The following is a 19,761-nucleotide window of genomic DNA, read 5'->3' on the forward strand; positions in this document are numbered from 1 at the left end:
ATTGTCCAGGGGTAGTAAGAGTGTCAATCTTGACAGCATAATTTCTTCTGTTTGGGCCACAAAGACTTAGACCAATATCACTGGACACATGAAGTCCTGGACTATACAGTTGTTCCATTTACTTCAAGTGTTGCTGGAGCCTTGAGATTAAGATTTTCTATTTGATTTTTGAATGTATAAAAAAAATGTACACTCTTTTCAGTATTGCTGCAACTCTGTTAAAAGACATACAATATTGACAATATGTATCTGTTGCTCTAAAAATCCCGTGAACGTTGTGTTGCTTCTACTAAGTACTAGTGTAAGATGTATCTTTAACACTTTAACAAAGTTGAGGGTTCTCAATGGCAAGTTGCAGAGGGTTAGCAAAAAAAGAGAATAGCGCATCAGTGTACAGACATTACAGTTAAAAAATGGAAACTGTAAAGAAGACAGGACCCAGAACTGATCCTTGTGGAACGCCTTCTGTTACTGATAATAATTTGGATTTATTTTCTCTTCTTTACAGCTCAATTAAATCGTTTAAAAAGTCCTTCTGATCATACAAATCAAGCAGAATATTACATAGTGTCTTCACAATTAGACAATGACAGCTGTGGACAAGTCAATGAAAATTGACTTGAATTCATTTTGTCAATACAAGAAACAATATTGTTTGCAACTAATGTAAAAACTGCAGTGGCGCTATAAATAGTACTGAAACCAGATTGTCGAATGCTCAAAACAGAATACTTTGACAATAAACAACCCAAAATATTATTCTCAAATAATGAAGTTTGGATATTGCCCGATAGACGATTCTCATGGTCTACAACTAGCAGGCTTATGGCTTATCAGAAATGCCTATGTCCACCAGTCTCTGTTGCTGACCCCTATAGTTCCTACTATTATATACAGGAAGAACCATGTGAGTAGTATCCCAAGCAGACCTAGGAACAAACACCAGCCATTAACCATATGTTGTGACACATATCGAACAACATGCAACAATACGAACTGCTCTTGCAAATGTACTTGAAATATCAGACGGGAAAATTGAGATGTGTGCTTCTATTTGAGAAAACTATATTACTGTGAATGAATCGCAAGGCAGCAACCGACATGTTTATCTGTATGAATTTGCATCTCATTTACAATCATAACAAACCACTCCTAGAGGGTCTGCACTGGTACATCCAAAAAATTAAATAAATAAATAAATAAATAAACTGAATGAAAGCCAGCGATTAGGTCGAGCATCTGCGAAAGGCGGGTGGGTCACTAAAACTGCCTCAGGAATTTTTTTTTTTTAGATATCACAGTCCATTAGATAAAAAAAAATAATAATAATAAGACCAGTAGACCATGCAGATGAAGATAAGCTATGGCGTTTTTTATGTGAGATTTGTGAACTGACAATTTGTGTCATGCACAGAGGGTGAGCGGTTAGGAACTTTCAAAGAGGATAATTAAAGAGTATAATTAATTTAAAAAAAGACACTCCCTTGTATGATGTGATCTTCTCTTGCTGGATGATAAATGTTCATATTATCTGTTACCAGTTATAAACTGCAGCTGCTGACTGTGGATTGAAATATTCATTGTTTGTATAAATTATCCAGTAAAGCTCAAATATACTCTGAAATATGATCCAATGCAAGATTAAAAAGAAAATAACTCATTTCAAAAATGAGCTAAATCCAATGTATACCCCACTGTATGTTGTGTGTTTTCAGAATTAGACACTATGCTAAGAAAAGTCTGGAATGGGTGTGCTACTTTGTCCCCGTTTAACTATAAATGAACGAAATGAGGCCTTTGCTGTCAGCGGCGAATGTGCCGGCTTTAGATCTCTGCGTCTGTGTGGGTGTGTGCGAGATCAATCAACGAGAGACGTGTTCGAAGGTCTGTTGGACAATGTAGCATACTGCAGTCAATTTGCTCAGGTTGCATCATCTGAGGTTCATGAAAAACTAAATGTTCTTCAGATTGTCCTCAGTGTATTTTTTCAAAAGCAATGTATGCCACGCAGTAGATACATCTCCATAATGGCCTGCGGTATTTGAATGGTGTTTAATTAGTATGCAGTCACTGTGAGAAAAATGTATCAGCAATGCGATTTAAGTGACTTCATCCATCCTTTTCTCTCCGGCTGGAACTCAACCTTTGACCTTGCCTTTGTTGGCATCTCTCTCATCTCGCATGGTATGCTGTATGTGACACATTCTGTGTATATTCCCTCCTGCCTTGCCATGAGATATCACAGATGGCTGTAAAAACCATCATTATACCAACAAAGCAGTAAAAAGCCTTGATAGATGGCCGACGACCGTCACCTTTAATCCGTTTTACTGCGACAGCCAATAATGTGGCCCAAGTTAACGGCATATCCCGCCCACCTTCTATCTGATATCAGCTTAGCATGCAAACGCACGGATGCCCTTCAGCAGGGCTTATAGTGTGTGTGATACAGGTGGTGTTGAGCCAGTAGCTTGTAGGCTAAAGAGATGAAATAGATTTTCAGGGGTCGTTCTTCACTGAATGAAGCTGAATGTCCAGAGATTATTACAGCAATTCTAAGTTCAATGTCACAATAATCATATAAAAAAATTCTTTAATTACCTTTCTATGTCGTAGCTTTCATAAGTCCCGCCTAAACTTACCATTCTATGCACACCTACAACATCATGCATTTATTTGGCTGCACAGAAAACATATGCAGTTGTTTACATTCTGCCGTATTTCAAGGAGTGTTTGCTGCCTCCAGAATTCTTGTAGTACCTGTAGTATTGAAGCACACTTAGGCTATAGTTAACCCTGATATCCATAGGTTGATATCGGGTGACTGACCTAGCGAACTGAGAGACCAAACAGTTGCTTGCTAACACATGATGAGTTCAGGATGAAGATTTTAATTGAAAGCCAGGGATTTTGCCTACGACCTTAGTCTAAATTAGTTATTGATAGTCACTTTACTGCGATCTGGTAATCTTTTTTTTTCTTAATCAATTCAATCTGGAAGACTTCCTTCTTATTTAACTAGAGGGATTTTATATAATAGAAATAAACGTGAAAGTCTTTGGTTATTAGACCCAGTCATGATATTATAGAGATTTGAGGGGGGAGAAGGGACGGCTTAGTGTAGGGGGTTTAGACACTGGTGGCGTTGATGGGAAGCAGAGAGAGCTGGCGCTCTGGATGCGATGAGGACCGAACTCTGATGACCTCAAACTTGGCACTGAATGAGAAGACAGGAGATGGATGGGGGTGGGAGCAGGGTCGCAGCACTTGGACTGAAATAACATCTGACAGCAGCAGAGGAGAACATATTGACAGCAATGACATGATTGGCTGTTTGAGACCATGGAAGAATCTGAACGGATAGGCGAGAAACTCCCACTGTCAGCTGACTGAGGAGCAGGAAGAGAGAGAGGGAGAGGGAGTTGTGAATGAATGAGAATGAAAATAGTCTTCCTGATTAAATTTATGTTAATAAGTGTGTGTGTGGGGGGGGGGGGGGAACTCTCTAGATACTCTAGAACAAACACTATAGATGTATTGTTCTTAAGAAAGCAAATATTGCACAGAAATGACATGAGTCATTAGTGATTAGTATATATGATTAGTGACACCAGAGGAAAAATCAGGAGATGACCAAAAGTCATTAGTATTCATCTCAGTTCAAGCCAAACTCGTTTGATAGTTATGATCTGTTTGGACCATAGACTGTATAACTATGGACAATGTGTCCCCACTTCCTTGCATAGGCCAGATTTATGCTATTTTACCGGGGATACGGGTGACGCCATATTTTGCCTGCGCCAGAGTCTATGGGACCGTTTCATGGAGCGGTTGGCACAGCAACTTGTAGTCACCATGATCTCACATCCTGAACTAAAACAAAACTTATCGGAAAAAATAACACATGAATATGTATCAGTATTATATTAAAATTACTTAAAATGACTGAAACCGCCCTTGAAAAAAAAATTTTAGTGTTGTATTTTGGCCCAAGTCCCATCAACTAACATGGAGGAGGTGGAGCTTATGACTTATACTGCAGCCAGTCATGGTTTGGACCAACGGAGCAACATTTCCATGTGATAGTGTTTTACTAGCATTGATTAAAGTGAGTTATAAATAGTCACCATTAAGGCTAACATCAGTACGCAAGATATTTCATTCCATCTACTGTCCCTGGATACAGCTAACTTGAACTGTTCAACATTGAGTCTTTGGAAATATGAAAATGTGTCTTTTTTCATTAGTTTGGCCTTAAACCACCCACTGAAACCGCAGTTCCAAGTAATACAGGACGAACAACAATACACCTCACGTCTGAAGTAAATACCACTCAGCCGTGACAAGATAATTACGGGTTCTCTTATCTTACTATCAGATACATACCAGAGGAGAAGCCCTCCTTCATTACATTTACATTTGAAACATTTATCTGATGCGTTCATTGTTTTTTAAGTGCCATTTAAATAAGATCTAGTTGCTGGATTGTCAACATTGCATTGCACAGAAGGCCTGGTTTAATTTAATGGAGCACCAGCACGAGAAGATTGCTGCATTGCAATTAAAATCTGCACAGTGGGCTGCAGAAACCCATAATTTATAGCTGACATTTTTTCTTATGAAGATGATGTTTTGATCTTCGGGACACAACGAGACGTGACTGCAGCAACATGCTGAAGATGACAAGATAGCACAAATTAATACGTTCATAGTATCAGTTTCCTGGCAAAAACTAGTCGCTCCACCCCAAAAAATAATAATACTGCTTGTGCACTATTGGTTCATTCATCCCTCTACACATCCATCACTTTTAGCTGCAGCAGAGATTTACGATCACGACACGGTGCCTCTAATCTGAGCTCATAAACTCTGCGGGAAATCTGAGGGGATCACTTTAACCTCTGTCACTCTCCCGTTGTCTCTACCTACAGGTTTATGTCCAGGTGTAAAATCTCCATATTATAATTGATACGTCTATCACTAGACGTAAATCGTCTACTCGCACTCTCTGCATGCATTTTCGGGCTGACACGTTTCCAGGAGTGCCACCAATACCAGAAATGACAAATACAAATAATAGAAATAATTCAAATTAAAGTTTGGCAGAATGTGCTTTATACAACAATTATTTTGCATTCTTACGTAGAACTGAGTTACATTGTATTCCAACTAGTAACTAACTTTATTGTCAACCAGAGTGGAAAATGCGTCACAAAACAGAGATCTTCAAAGACCTTTGAAGGTTGCGTCTAAAAGAGAAGGAAGTACCAAAATTGCAGTTGCACCAACAAATCAAGCTCATCTTGTTTCAGTAAGAGTTCCACAAACTTCTAAGGTAAAATCTAATAGGTTATATTAAATACACTTTCAGTTATCAATCCCATGTAATTAGATTTAGTTATATTAAACACAATAACAAATATTTTATTATTTGCTTCAGAACTATTCAAACAAAATTGAGCTCAGGTGACTAAATATGCAGTAATATTATTTACTTCATTCATCAGATCATCTTATCTCACCTGCACATTTGCATTAAGGTTTTCCAAATTCCACAGAAAACATTTGCAATAGCAAGGTCACTACTATTTTTCACTTCCTCTCAAGTCTTGTAAAACCCGGATAGTAGACGGCATTTTAGTGAACACTGCAGTAATGCTTCATGTGTAGGAGTGACTGTAGGAGACGAGATCTGTTTAAACTTTAGAAATGATGACTGGATCTACTGAGGACAGTCTATCTGCTGTGTCACTGCACAGCAGGGGGACACGGACATTAGACAGAGTCTTTTCCATAAACCTTGTATTCATGTACCCAGTTCACCAGGGGTGAGATGTGCCAGAACGCAAAGGTTCTTTTAAAGATTGATGACATGTTCAATAAGAGGAGATTTGAATCAGCCAACAGAAATATACCTGCACTCTCTTAACAAATGAACTAAACATAAAACAGAAGGGAACTGTACCCCTAAACCGTATATGAAAGAACCCATGAAAGAAAGAAGAATAAACACATACAACCTAGCCCTGGTTACAGTTAAAACCCATGAGGGTTACATCTTCACCCATAATTTAAACTAAATGCCATACTTTTCAGATCCCTTTGATGGCGGACTTCTATAGTCCTACACCAAGAGAGCTCACCCCATGGGACACTGAGAGTGACTGTACACGTGTGCTAGGACAGCAATGATGCAAGTTGAATTTGTTGAGTTGATCAACTCCCTCAACATCTTCCGGCTCCAGCACCAATAGTACTGACATCCAGTTCTCAAACTGATGGGTGTGGCGCAGCAAGCACAAGATCATGGAAAGGTACACTTTACACTTTCAAAAGTCTCTATTACTCTATTACATTATTACAGGACTCCAACTAAAGTCTAACTTCAGGCTGAGCCTAGCAGTAAGGGTACGAACAACATAGGAGAAGCTGTGACAAAAACTCAGACAGTATCCTACCAAGAATCTACAGAGGGTGCACCTATGGGTGGGAGTAGGATATTCAACAATAGCTGCAACTTTAACTTCAACAGGACACACCTGACTTTAACCTGCCTGCCTTCCCAGATAGGTAACTTTAGCTTCGCCAAAGTCACTTTATTTTATGTAATGACCTTGAGTGCTGTGAAAAGGGCACTTTAATACTTGCCCTAACAACCGTAAGTGCTCCTGCATTGTGGAGGTCATCTAAGTTAGCACTGCGGTTTGACAGTCCAGACAGAACCTAGTTGACTAACTGCTGAAACGTAGCGGGGCCGTTGCACATACCAGACACCGTTAGAGTCTACTACAGGAACTGATATGGGGTCACAAAAGCAAAGATGCCATGAAAAAGCCTTGCATTACCAATATTATCAACACACTCCTACATCCTAGAGGATTGGTGTCCGGAACTGTGACAGCATTTATCTAATGAAAATTAGGTATGAATCATGGGGACCCATCTGACTTTGTTTCCGGGAAACAAGGAGTACTCTATGAACTCAAGATGTGCTGGCTAAAACGTTCTGTAAGAGATAATCTGTCTCTTTTTTCATGAGAGCTCTTTTTACTGGCTGTATTGGCCTAACGTTTTACACACCAGAATCACGTTTCAGCACGGTGGTCTGAGTTGGCATGTCACCAAAAAGACACTGAAACGCATCTGCTCGTGCCACTACATCACTTTGGTGCTCTGCTGACAGGTGTTCGAGCTGAGGGAGGACTTTCAAAGTTTCTGAATCTGGGAGATGGGGCCTCTCAGAAGTGACACGACCAAGCTCAGCATCAGCTTCCACTACGGCTGACACATGAGTGGATTTTGGCAGGCCTGAGGGTAAGAGTGCACAACAACACAAGATGACTGCTATAGCCAAAATGTTAAAAACTGATTGAAAACTCAGCAAAAGACAAAGAGTTAGGGTTCCAATATTAACAAGGACTGATTGGTTAAATACTCATAATAGCTCACTTGCATGCTGACTTAGAGAAGCTTCTTCAGTTATCCTTACACCATTTAATCTCTTATCTTTTTCTGATTTTTACTTCTTTCAATTCCTTTCTCTTTCCTTCTTATATTCTTATTTTACCTCTCTGTCTTACCTCCTTCAGTTCATTTTGTCCGCTCATTGAAAATGGCAATTGCCCTTTGACCTCAGATTGATTTTATTGGCCGGCACCACAGCCGGTAAGCAGGCGGGTAATGAGATCACCATTGGTAGCACTAAACGCAACTGACAACAAAGAAACTGGTTTTCCACCTAGTCGGAATGGACATACGCACACACACACGAAGACACGCACACACCAACCGGCCAGCCAAGCAAAACCACTCTGCATTTCACAAGTGCTGGCTCCCATCAAGCTAAAACGAACTAAAGACACACTTCATTGTGTTTGTGTGCGTACGTGTCCTACAGAGAGGTAGAAACAGGCCATGTGCACAGAAGTGTGAGGAAAGTAGGGGTGTGTGTGCGTGAGTGTGTGTGTGTGTGTCCGCACCTCCATCTCACTCCCTGCTTGTTCAGCATTAGTGACTGTCAGGTGCCAGGAGGGAGGTCCCATAGCACGAACCAAACCCACACCAGCTGCTGCCACAGCGGCTCTTAGCTGTTTATCGCTTCACTCTGGTATTTGTGTGTGTGGGGGTGTGTGTGGGTGCGTGTGTGTGTGTGAGAGAGAGATTCAAGCCTAAAAACAGCCAACATGCTGCATACGGCATGACCTAGTGTTAATACAGAAGATGTTGAGACTGAATCTCATTTTCAAGACGTTTGCTTGTTGAGGCTACCTTCATGTGCTTTGTATTGGGTTAGTATTCCCCTTCCACAAATCAAATGACCGACCCCTTTTCAGCAACACAGGCCCGTGTTCGACCCTCATTTCTCAACACATCAGCTCTGACCTGCGTGGCAGTCTTTCACCTCAAAACAGCAAGCAATAATAAGACGTACACTTACTGTACGTCTGGCTGTGGCTCCACATTAACGGGGCCATTAGATGGCGTGGAAGCATTGGGTCATCTACGCAGTTCACATGACCTGATCGTTTTACTTGAATGCAGAACCAACATACTTCACCCGCTTGCTCTAAATAGCATGTTTGTTTTTTACTAAGATGCTGATCCTATCTAAGGTTGCAGCGGGCTGGGGCAATGTCCTTAATGGGACAATTGTTTGGACACCAGTCCGTCAAAGGTCTGAAGAAATCCGTACTACACAATTAGTATACTACAGGTAGTAGAGTTTCAGTTTAAAAGGAGTGCAGGTCTTGAGACTATGCATACAGATAATTCAAGAAAACAGTTATTACTCTCTTTACCTGTGCGCTGACATTATAAATGTGCATCGTCACCGAAATATTCTGTGTCCGCCAGGACAATTGCTGCCACAATGAAAACTCAGCAAGAGGTCAGACAAGAAAATTCTTTCATTTATTCCACATTGGGGACAGTTTCAGTATTATGGCAGCATATAGTTCAAGGACAGTGGACCAGACAAGGAAAAGTAAACATTAAATAAGTACTGAGAGCAGGCTTGGTTGTACGGCCTCACAGCAGCAGGAAGGAAGGACCTGAGTTAATGTTCCTCTACACAGAGTTTGTAAAGCAATCGGCTGCTGAAGGTGGTGCCCAGTGCTGTTATAGCGCCATAGAGGGGGTGGGACAGGTTTTCCATCACGGATGACAGCTTTGCTTCCATTGTCCGATCACCCACCTACTCCACAAGCTCAAGAGGGCAGCCCAGAACAGAGCCAGCCTTCTTCACCAGTCTTCACCTGTCTGTCCACTCCATAGTATATATGGCTGATGCGACTTCAGGGTCACAGAAGTGACCTCAGTATTGCTGCCTGCACTCAGAAGGACCCAAGTGTTCTTAGCAAGTTGAGTCTGCTCTGGTCTTCCTTATAAAGTGCCCTAGTATGGTCAGTCCAGTCCAATTTTTTGTTCAGGTGAACCCCAAGGTACTTATACGAGCCCACTATCTCTATGTCCATTGTCTGGATGTTCACCTGTGTGTGTGCTGTGTGTTTCTCCCTGCGGAAATCCAGCACCAGCTCCTTGCTTTTTTTTTTCAGCTGGAGGGAGTTGTCTGGACCAGACTACTGAGGCTTTGAAGATGTACATCAACACATGGCAACATACTATACCATAAAGTTGCTGTTCAAATCTCTCTTACCATAAGATGCTACTTTTTGTCAGTGTTCAATTTAGTTTTTTTTTTTTCCTGTCAAGTGTACCCTCTGGCTTATTCAGTTGCTATGGCAACCACTTTTGCTCCATCTCTGTATATCTGGCTCCCATTCCGCTCACTTCTCCCACTGTCACTGGCCAGGTAGTATGGCCAGTCAGTAAATGGGATGACAGACGTGCCTCACCTTTTTTTATTTTTTTAATCTCTGTACAAAATGTCCATCAGGTAAAACAACTGTAAACAACCTGTAAACCCTGCCCAAAATAATGCATGGTCACTTTAAGAGCCAAACTAAATCTGCAATATGTAAAATAAAACCCCGCCAGTCAAATTATATTTCAGTGCACCAAGAAAATGGCCATGCAAGCGTAAAATTAGAAGTTGTGCCAACATCAAACACACATTGGCACATTTCGATGAACTATATTGTTATAAATGTCTCTTCTCTGCTCACCCCTATACTCATTATGTTGCTAGAGGCCTTTGCTGAAAACATTTCCGCAGCAGAAAGGTCAACCATTTGTTGAAAGAAAAAAAAAAATACATAATGTAGGCATATTTTTTGTCATTACAGAGGCTCACTGTGCTGTCAATCCCAGAGCTCTGCAGTTTTATATATCTATTTTTTTTTTTAACATTTTGTATGAGTGTCTGCAAAACTGAACATGTGGGCGTAGCTGTGAATTGTGGTGAATGGATCCAGTTAACACCTTAAGCCCTAGGCTATATTTTTTTCATTTTCAGTTTAAAAACATCCCCACATTCTGTCAGTACAACTGTAAGTCCCAAAATGAACAACCTTGGGCATTTCGGGACACTTGGGGGAAATACAAAATAGAATAAGTCTCCCCGTCTCCATTACATTAGACTTCCAAAACTCCAACAAAAATTGTGAAAAGACTGCTCGACAAAACTTGACGGAACAAAAATTAAGCTCAACAATACAACAACCATTTTCAGCACAATAGTAACAAGGCATCTCTTCATCGAATGCACCAGGCTCAGCAGCTTTCAGTGAATGCACGAGTTTGAGTTTTAATATTGGAATGTGGTCTGGGTACATGCATCTCCAATGTTAAAACTGACAACTCTGTCGAACAAGGAAGCTTAAACATCTTTCATAATATGTTGTGCTGAAATATGTGAAATAATAGATGATTAAAGTAAACCAAGAACAGGCAGATGGAGAGAGTATCCCCTCAGATAAAAGGTGAGCTGAATATATATAAGAAACAATGCTGTGTCTGCGTGGGTTCTCTCCAGGTACTCCAGCTTCCTCCCACCATCCAAAGAAATGCTGGTTAGGTTCATTGGTGATTCTAAATTGGCCGTAGGTTTGCATGCGAGTGTGAATGGTTGTCTGTCTCTCTGTGTTAGCCCTGTGATAGACTGGAGACCTGTCCAGGGTGTACCATTTCAAAATGACGCAGAGAAAACACACACAAGCTGCAGAAATCTAGGAACTTCTGTGGTATTCTGCGTGACAAATAACTTTTGTGGTCAGCAAGATGTCAGTTTCTGCATAGCTGTGAAATGTTCCTCTGCTGCACGCCGTGGCATTTCACACGGAATGCAACTGCTCTGCTGTAAAAACAAACCACGCACTCCAAAAGGAACCCATATCTTTGCAGGAAATTATGTATTGTTTTGACATGGTTTCCATCACACATTTATTGTTGTATTGTTTTTCTCTTTTTGCAATTTTGCCTTTGCTATTCAATTTTGGTGTTGCGGAAACTGATCTTCCTCTTCCTGCCTCTCAATTCCCGTTCTTGTGATTGGAGAAAATTGTTATTTTTCTGTTCTGTGCTCCTTTAATGCAGACAGTTCAAATAATATATCCTCTGACATTTGCACACATGTGCGCAAAGATGCCTTTTTTGCTAGAGTGAGGAACTATCTCACCTTTGGTAACTTCTATGGCCATGAAAATGGAAGGCAAAAAGAATACATAGAAACAGATTTCATGAAATGTCTTCAAAAACATCGCATCCACGTTAGCGACTGAGGCATCAGGCATAACTAAATTTCATGACCCTCCCCCTGCCATCAGCAAGTCAACAATAGGGTAATATGAAGGGTAAATCTTTGGTGGTGGTTACTTAGGTTATGCAGGTTGTGATGTGTATATTATAGTTGCTTTCCATCCTGCATAATGTGATTCCTAAATGTCACCATTTTCTACACACACGCATTCAAAGCAGCTTTGAGATTAAAATCAGAGATTGAACCCAAATAGGAAGAGAAAAGTACATTAGATGGTATTATCTCTACCAAGAACTGAGGACCATCTTTCCCTGAACAACACTGAGGACTTTTTTCTGCACTCAACATTTTCTGCCCCAGGGACTGGATACTGTCATCACAACTATATTTACTATAATTTATTAATAACGTAGTTCACGTTTTGCATGAAAATGCACACTGCACCAAAACACAAGGTTGAGCGGAATTTAAACATACCTGTACCAATATACTATGAATGTGACAGAACACATGAAGCAGCATAGGAGATCTATCTTTGCTGGGTCTCTCTCCCCTTTACTTCCTGTCTCTTTCCATTTTCTCACCTATGTTACAATGTTGCATTTAACCTTGGTTCGGTTCGCAATTACAACAGAGTTAGGAAATGTCCTCTACACTACTGATTGGTCATATTTTGCAGGAAAATTGGATTTTGGGAAATCAAAAAATAATCCAATCGAAATTGGAACATCAACAGCAAGCGTAGGCACTCGCGTTTATCCTGTCCCACTGTATATGAACATGTTGGGTTTGAATGAGCATCTGGGCTATGCATAGAAAACATGGTGAAGTGAATAATATGGATGATCTCATGATGTTCCTCTGGGTCCTGGTATTTATGCGGATGTTACTTTGATAAATACCACCACCTGAACATTATGGCAAGCACTGTGACCAAGCACTCCCCCATGGCAACGCCAAGGGGTTGTTCCTTGCATCCTTCGGTCACGTGTCCCCCAGATAAGTGACACACTTGGACATCTGTGAGATGCAAAAAGAAAACATGTAGGAGCTTTCAGCAGTGGACGGGGCTCAGCACGGAAACCCTGACTGGTCTGAGACCCATGCAAAAACACACTGCGATGCACTGTGTGTTCTGACACCTTTCTGTCAAAACCAGCATGAACTGGTTTAGCAATCTAACCACTGCAGACCAGGAGCACCCCATGAGAGCTGCAGTTTAAGAGAAGCTCTGACCCAGTAGTCTAGTCATGCAGGAGCCATGGAGTAGTGGTTAGAGAAGGGAATTTGGGGTCACAGGTTCCCTTCCCCCAGTGGCTGAGGTGCCTTGAGTCTCCAAACTACTCCCCGGGCACCCCACAGAGAAAGAACAGGAAATGAATGAATGAATGCCACCCACTGACAGGTGCCATGATAATGAGATGTGACCACAATGTTGTGGAAGTGTAGCTGGCAGAGGAGGAGGTGTGCTCCTGGTTTCAGGAACGGCAACTTAGGTGTGAAAGCACCGTTACAATCATGACAGAAATTGTTCAGTAGCATAAAAAGAAGTAATAAACTTGCTAAGTCTGTTTACTCTTCTGCCTTATTTCTTTTTCCAGACATGGCCCACTAATGATCTGTTACAGAGACCAGTAGTTCATAAACTGGGGCTGACTAAAATGTGTAAAGCCAGAGTCGCATTGTGCTAGTACATACTGCTACTAGTGAGAACAACATCTGCCACAAACATCCGAAAACGGTGCACACCTCCACCTAGGAGAACCACCAGGCTCTTGAATGTAAATCACGGCCATGCCAACAGCCACTTGTTTCCTAATACACTCTTACCTTGCTGCGTGTTGACTGGCAGACACCAAAATTACGACTTAAAACCTGGCAGCCTGTTAAGTGGTAATTGGATGATTAGCTCTCTTCATTTGGCTGCAGCTAAATGACTATTGTGGCCAATCTGTGTACTAACATTACAACCGATGCTAACGGTGTGACAGCAGTCCACTTAACCATGTCTCACTGTGCCTGCATTTGTCTCCCTCAGTTTCCACTCCCATTAGAATATGAACACGAGAAACACTTGACTCCTCTGAAAAATGGGGCCCATTAGCATAAATCCGATTTACACTTCCCCGGTTTTTATCTTTCTCCTCTCGCTCCTCTAGCAGCATCCCCTCACACACCTGCATGCCCTCCGGTTACACATTATCAAGACGTTTTGGTTTCCTACCCGTGCACCTCCCTCTCTGTACTTCTGCCATTCTTTCTAACCGGTGGGAACAATTGATACAGTCATTACCATAAGCCTAATCATTTGATTCTCCTGCGTGAGTAACTTATTTTGGCTGTCAGGTGTGAGGCAGTCATTTCATTCTCAGCCATAGCAGTTATCTAACATAAATGACACAAAAAAAAGTATATATGCCTTTTGTTTTGGTTTCCTCCCTCACAAGTGTAAATCCTGACCTTCAATTTGGATCAATAGTCTGCAGACATTACAAGCAAAATGTCACATTTCTAAACAGCCAACATAAATGAGTTGGAACTTTCTCAGTCATGTGTGTGAAACTTTTTCAGCTGCTGCTGATGACTGCACTGCATGGGTAAAATCCACTGGGCATACCGTACCTTTGGCTTTCAGCTGGAGCTGATAACCTTTCCTGATTAGTTTTATCCTGAGAGGCCGGTTGGCTCTATGGCTGGGGGTTCATCATGAAGTCAAGGCATAAAAGGCATGTTTTAATTGCTTTTAAAGTAGATGTTCAGTGGAATATGGCAATCAGGGAGACGGGAATACTTTATTCCCACTAAGGTGATGTTGATGTCCTCTGAAGCAGAGGAGAAAAGTAGGAAGGTCTATTTTAAAGTGTTCAGTTGTGTGTTTCGGATTAAAATTTTAGCAATAAGTCAGATGTCTTATTCAAAAGGATTACCACCAGTCCTTATGACACAAAATTACAGAGTATTGTAATGTGTTTCATCCTAGAGTATGATGTGTCAATGGCCAGAAGAAATAACTTGGCACTACTGCAGTTGTACTTAGAGGTGCAGCTTCTCAACAAGCAAGACAGGCAATTGCTTGGGGTCCCAGGCCAGAAGGGGGTCCCCAAAGGCTGACAAACAGTGCCCAAATTCAAAATGAAAATGAAGTGTAACTTGCGTGAATATAGAGCTCATATTTATTTGCTGGGTCCAATTAGAATACTCTTTATTTCGACTCCATAAGTTGACAATATGCCAGTGTTGTGTTACCAACTTCTTCCACTATCCCTGAGTGCACCAAGAAAATCCTATACAGTTTTACTACTCGATATTTGGTCGATATTTAACAACATTAAACTAAAATTGAACATGTTTTTGTGTGTGCGCGTTTCAAACCGCTATTTGCAAACTGTACCTCCACCCTAATTTTGAAAGTAATGTCTGCTTCAACTGACTGGCTCTAGAAGAGGACAGAGACTCATGTGGTAACTTAGTGCAGCAATTTTGTGCCACTTCAAGTTCAAATGCCATCATTCGCAAAGTCTCAAAGAAAGCACAGTGAAGGACTCCGCGCTCCACAATTGGACCACTCCAAGCATGGCTGCTGTGAGCCATCCACCTCAGGTAAAATTTGCTGTTGACCTCATAGAGGTCACTAAGAGACTAAGAGAAGCATAGTGAGGAGAACTGAGAGATGAGGCTAATGCACACCTGCTAATATTGTTCTTGGGGAAACGATTTTCCATAAACAGTCTCAGTTGCCCCTAGCACTCAGGAGAGCCTTCTGCATTGAATCGAATTGAACTGTCTGACTACTAATTATATATTGATGCTCAGTTGCTTCCACCTTAGGGCTGCAAAAGAAGCCATTTGTTTAATCTGCCAGCTATAAAGTGTTTTCCTGTGTGGTTATTAACTAGCGACAAACCATAGCAGAAATTAAGATATAGAGAAGAATCAAAAATTGGGACCAAAAAGGAGACAGAAATAAAAGGAAAACCCCAATCCTTCAAAGACGAAACGTTGGTAAGCTTGAACGAAAGCAAAACAGGTATTTCATCTTTCAGGTAATTGGTGATCATTTCCCGAGTACAAACACATATTGGCATCAAAGTAAAAGTGACCATTTACAATCCTTTCATCTCATTTCCGGCTCCTTCTTTTATCTTCTCCTTTCTTCTTACATAGTTGGTGAAAAAGAAAGCAATTTGGGGGAAAAGTGTGAAACCGCCAGAGAAACACTTAACGGGAAGAGCAGATGGGGGAATATTCCCACTGAGTGAATTTTATCTAAGGATTTTTATTTTTTTTTAAATAAAGAAGGCTAGGAGAAGGGTTATGTGAAAATACCAACTGTGTAAAAGACGGCAGTTTGTAAATCGTAGATGACAACAAACTGCCTGGTACTGTTTTTGCCGTTTTGGAGATTGCAGAGCTTTCAAACCCTAATCTGAGTTTTAGTTTCTTACTTGAAATAGTTACCAAACCTCCAAAAGTATGCGTACAAATTGCACAAAAATGCTTGGGAGTACAGTTACAGTAACTGCGCTTAAGTCAATTCAATTTATATATAATTTATATTCATATATAAAATTGACATATGCCAACAAGACACAGACAATAATTTCTTATACTACGACTGAAACTACTTTTACGATAAAATACAATAGCACAGAATTCAAAAAGAATATATAATCAGAAGATGTACACTGTTATTGATATATACAACCACAATGGATAACTGTAAGTACAAAAGCCAACTATACCATGAATGCATGCTGTTGCTGATATAAACAACTTTATAGGCTAATTGTAGGAGCACAATTTAACTGCATAGTAAATTAAAATAGTTTTTGACACACAGTATACACAGATCAGCCACAACATTAAAACCACTGACAAGAGAAGTAAATAACATGTCCTGCTGGGAAACTTTTAGACCTGGCATTCGTACGGATGTTACTTATATATGCACCACCCACCCAGACTAGCCCAGGCACCCCCACCCTCCAGCTATGACACTCCTTGATGGCAGCAGCCACCCCCAGCAGGATGCAGCCTGACACAGACACACACACAAAAACAGTTTAGGAACAACTCAAAAAACGTGCAAAACAGCACAAGGTGTTGACCTGGCCTCCACATTCACTAGATCCCAAACCGATCAAGTTTCTGCAGGATGCACTGGAACAAGCCTGGTCCACAGAGGCTCCTCCCCTCAACCCACAGGACCCAACGGCCCCCACTAACAACATTCTGTTGCCAGACACCACAGGACACCCTCAGAAGGCCAATGTCCAGTCTCTGATGAGTCAGAACTATTTTGGAGGCACAAGGCAGACCTACACATTATTTGGTCATAATGTTATGTGTGTGCATTATGCGTTTATGTGTTGGGGGTTAGGCAAGGCAAGGCAAGGCATTTTTATTTATATAGCGCATTTCATACCAAGAGGCAACTCAATGTGCTTTACATAAAAACAGAACAAATTAGAACACACAGTTAAAAGCAAGAACAAAGAAAAAGAAAAAAGAAAAAAGAAAAAAGAAAAAGAAAAGTGTATTATATTATACATATATTAAAACGATTAAGAGGACTTACAGTGTAAATCCAAGATTACGATTTAAAATGATTTAAAAGGGCTCAGCCATATGCACATGAAAAAAGAAATGTTTTTAACCTGGATTTAAAAGTGCTTACAGTTGGGGCTGATTTCAGCTCTGCTGGTAGTTTGTTCCATTTGTGTGCAGCGTAACAGCTAAATGCTGCTTCACCGTGTTTGGTTTTAACTCTGTGCTCCACTATCTGACCTGAGTCAGTCGATCTCAGAGCTCGACTGGGTTTATACATTGCTAACATGTCATTCATGTATTCTGGACCTAAACCATTCAGTGATTTGTAAACCAGTAGCAGAACTTTAAAATCTATTCTGTAGCTGACTGGGAGCCAATGTAAAGACTTAAGAACTGGGGTGATATGCTCTGATTTCTTTGTTCTGGTTAAAACTCGAGCAAGTGAGTTAGTGAGTCTTTAGAGCAGGGAGAGTAGTGAGAGTGTTCAAAGTTGTGATGGCCTGGAGGAGGAAGCTGCTCATGAGTCTGAGTGTTCTGGCCCAGATACTACAGAACATTTTGCACGATTGTAAAAAAAAAAAAAAAAAAAAGTAGGGAGAAAATGCTGTCCGTATGCCTCTCTGTGGGGTCTTTTGGTCTTTAAGTCAGAAACTGTGCAGTTTCCTTACTTGTGTGGGCAGAGCATGAGTTCGCGTGTCGGGCTTGCATGTCCGTGCACGTGGATGCACTTGTCGTTGTGTATAAGTATCTTACATCACCTCTGGTGTATTTGAAGCAGATTTTAAAGAGAGTTAGAGATAAATCATCCGAATGCTTGCTGACATCAAAACCCCTGAAGCACTAATCAGCAGGGGTCTCAAATAAATGCGAACAGGCACCGAGACGGCCACTATATGAGCTTCAGTCACCACAGCTGATGTCTTACTTGGTGTGTGTGTGTGTGTGTTTAACAGGTATCTGGTCTGCTGAGGGAAGAGATAAGGAGACGGCGGTGGGCAAAAGAACGCAGAGGGGACAGAAAGGCTGAAAAATCAAGGCAAGGCAAAAACTGATTTTCCAGATAGGAGACCTTGCTTCTTGCTGCCTGTTTAATAACAGTATGTAGTGTGATATAATTTACTGAATTTAGAAGTGGTTTGAGAAGTTTGTAGAGTCACTGGTTTTGAATCCCCCTCTACACCTATGACCGAAGGGCTCTTGAGCAAGGCACCCCATCCCTAAACTTCTCCCCACCATGCATGGCTGCCCATTGTACCAAATGGATGGGCTAAATGTAGAGAACTAATTTATTTTACCCTAATATATACTTATAAAAATTATTTACATTCCCGATTTATTCTACATTTCAATTAAAGCAACACAACCCTAAGATATTCAACACTCCACTCACTACTTACCGCTCGCTTGATCTGTGAATCTGAAGGCTAATTCAGGTCAAATCCATTCATATAAAAGCTGAGTGTGACCCATGCTCCATCCCATCTCTTTACTTTTAATCAGGTTAATCTCTGAAATGCAGATGGAGTGTGTGAATATTAATACTACTCGGAAATATAGGGAAATTGAATTTCTAATCCTGGACACCATCTCCATATCCGTTACTGTCCTTTTTAATTTCAGATTCATTTCATATATAGAAGGCTGCCATAAGGACAGAACAACATGTAAGGACTCTGAAGTCTAGGGTGTTTGTTGATTTGTTGATTGGCCTGATGCAAGCCACTCAAACACAGGATGTAATATGTGTGAGGGGCCTCGTGGGATCCTGTGAGCGGTTCTGATCGTTGCTGTTCACTAAAAGTGGACAGAACTCTAATGTCCAATGATTTTAGCACAGACTTTTGTATTGTTATGAAGCCGTGACCGGTTTTGCAGGCTAACAGATTGAAACCAACAGATAAAAGAGAACGTGAGCGCACTTTCCATAAAAGAACGACACAAGGTCATAAGAATATGTGTGCTCACTTCAAAGGATCTCAGCTTCCTGAGCCGATGTTGCCTTTGACAACTTTTCTAAGGATCCCCTCAACGTTGGGGGAGAACCTCAGAGAGCTATCGGAATATTATATTACAAATATTATTTGTGCAGTTGCGTCAGTTGATTAGTATCGTATTATCATCATGTTTGTATCATAATCTCCTCTGCATAATCTGATTTTTTTCTGCTTGCTTTTCTTTCCCTTGCTTCTGCTGCATTCTCTTCTGTTTCTCCATCACCACCTCTCAGGCGGAAGGTTCTCCCCTACAGGAGCACAGTTCTGCTAAGGGTTTTCCTTGCCACCATTGACTCACTGCTTGCTCTGGGATTTTTGGTTCAGGGTCCTGTGAAGTGTCTACTATATAAATACAGTACAGTGCAGCGTAAAAGTTTTTTCACCCTTCAGAATTTTCTTAATTTCTGCATAAAAATGACTCTGCAGATTTCAGACATGTCCTGGAAGTTGACAAAGAGAAGCCAGTCAGAGGCCACAAAGGAACCCAGGTTAACTTCGAAGCAACTAAAGGCCTCTCTCACACTGGCTAATGTTAATGTTCATGAAACCACCATCAGGAGA

The sequence above is a fragment of the Chelon labrosus genome, assembly GCF_963514085.1.
Source record: "Chelon labrosus genome assembly, chromosome: 20".
NCBI classification, from domain to species: Eukaryota; Metazoa; Chordata; class Actinopteri; order Mugiliformes; family Mugilidae; genus Chelon; species Chelon labrosus.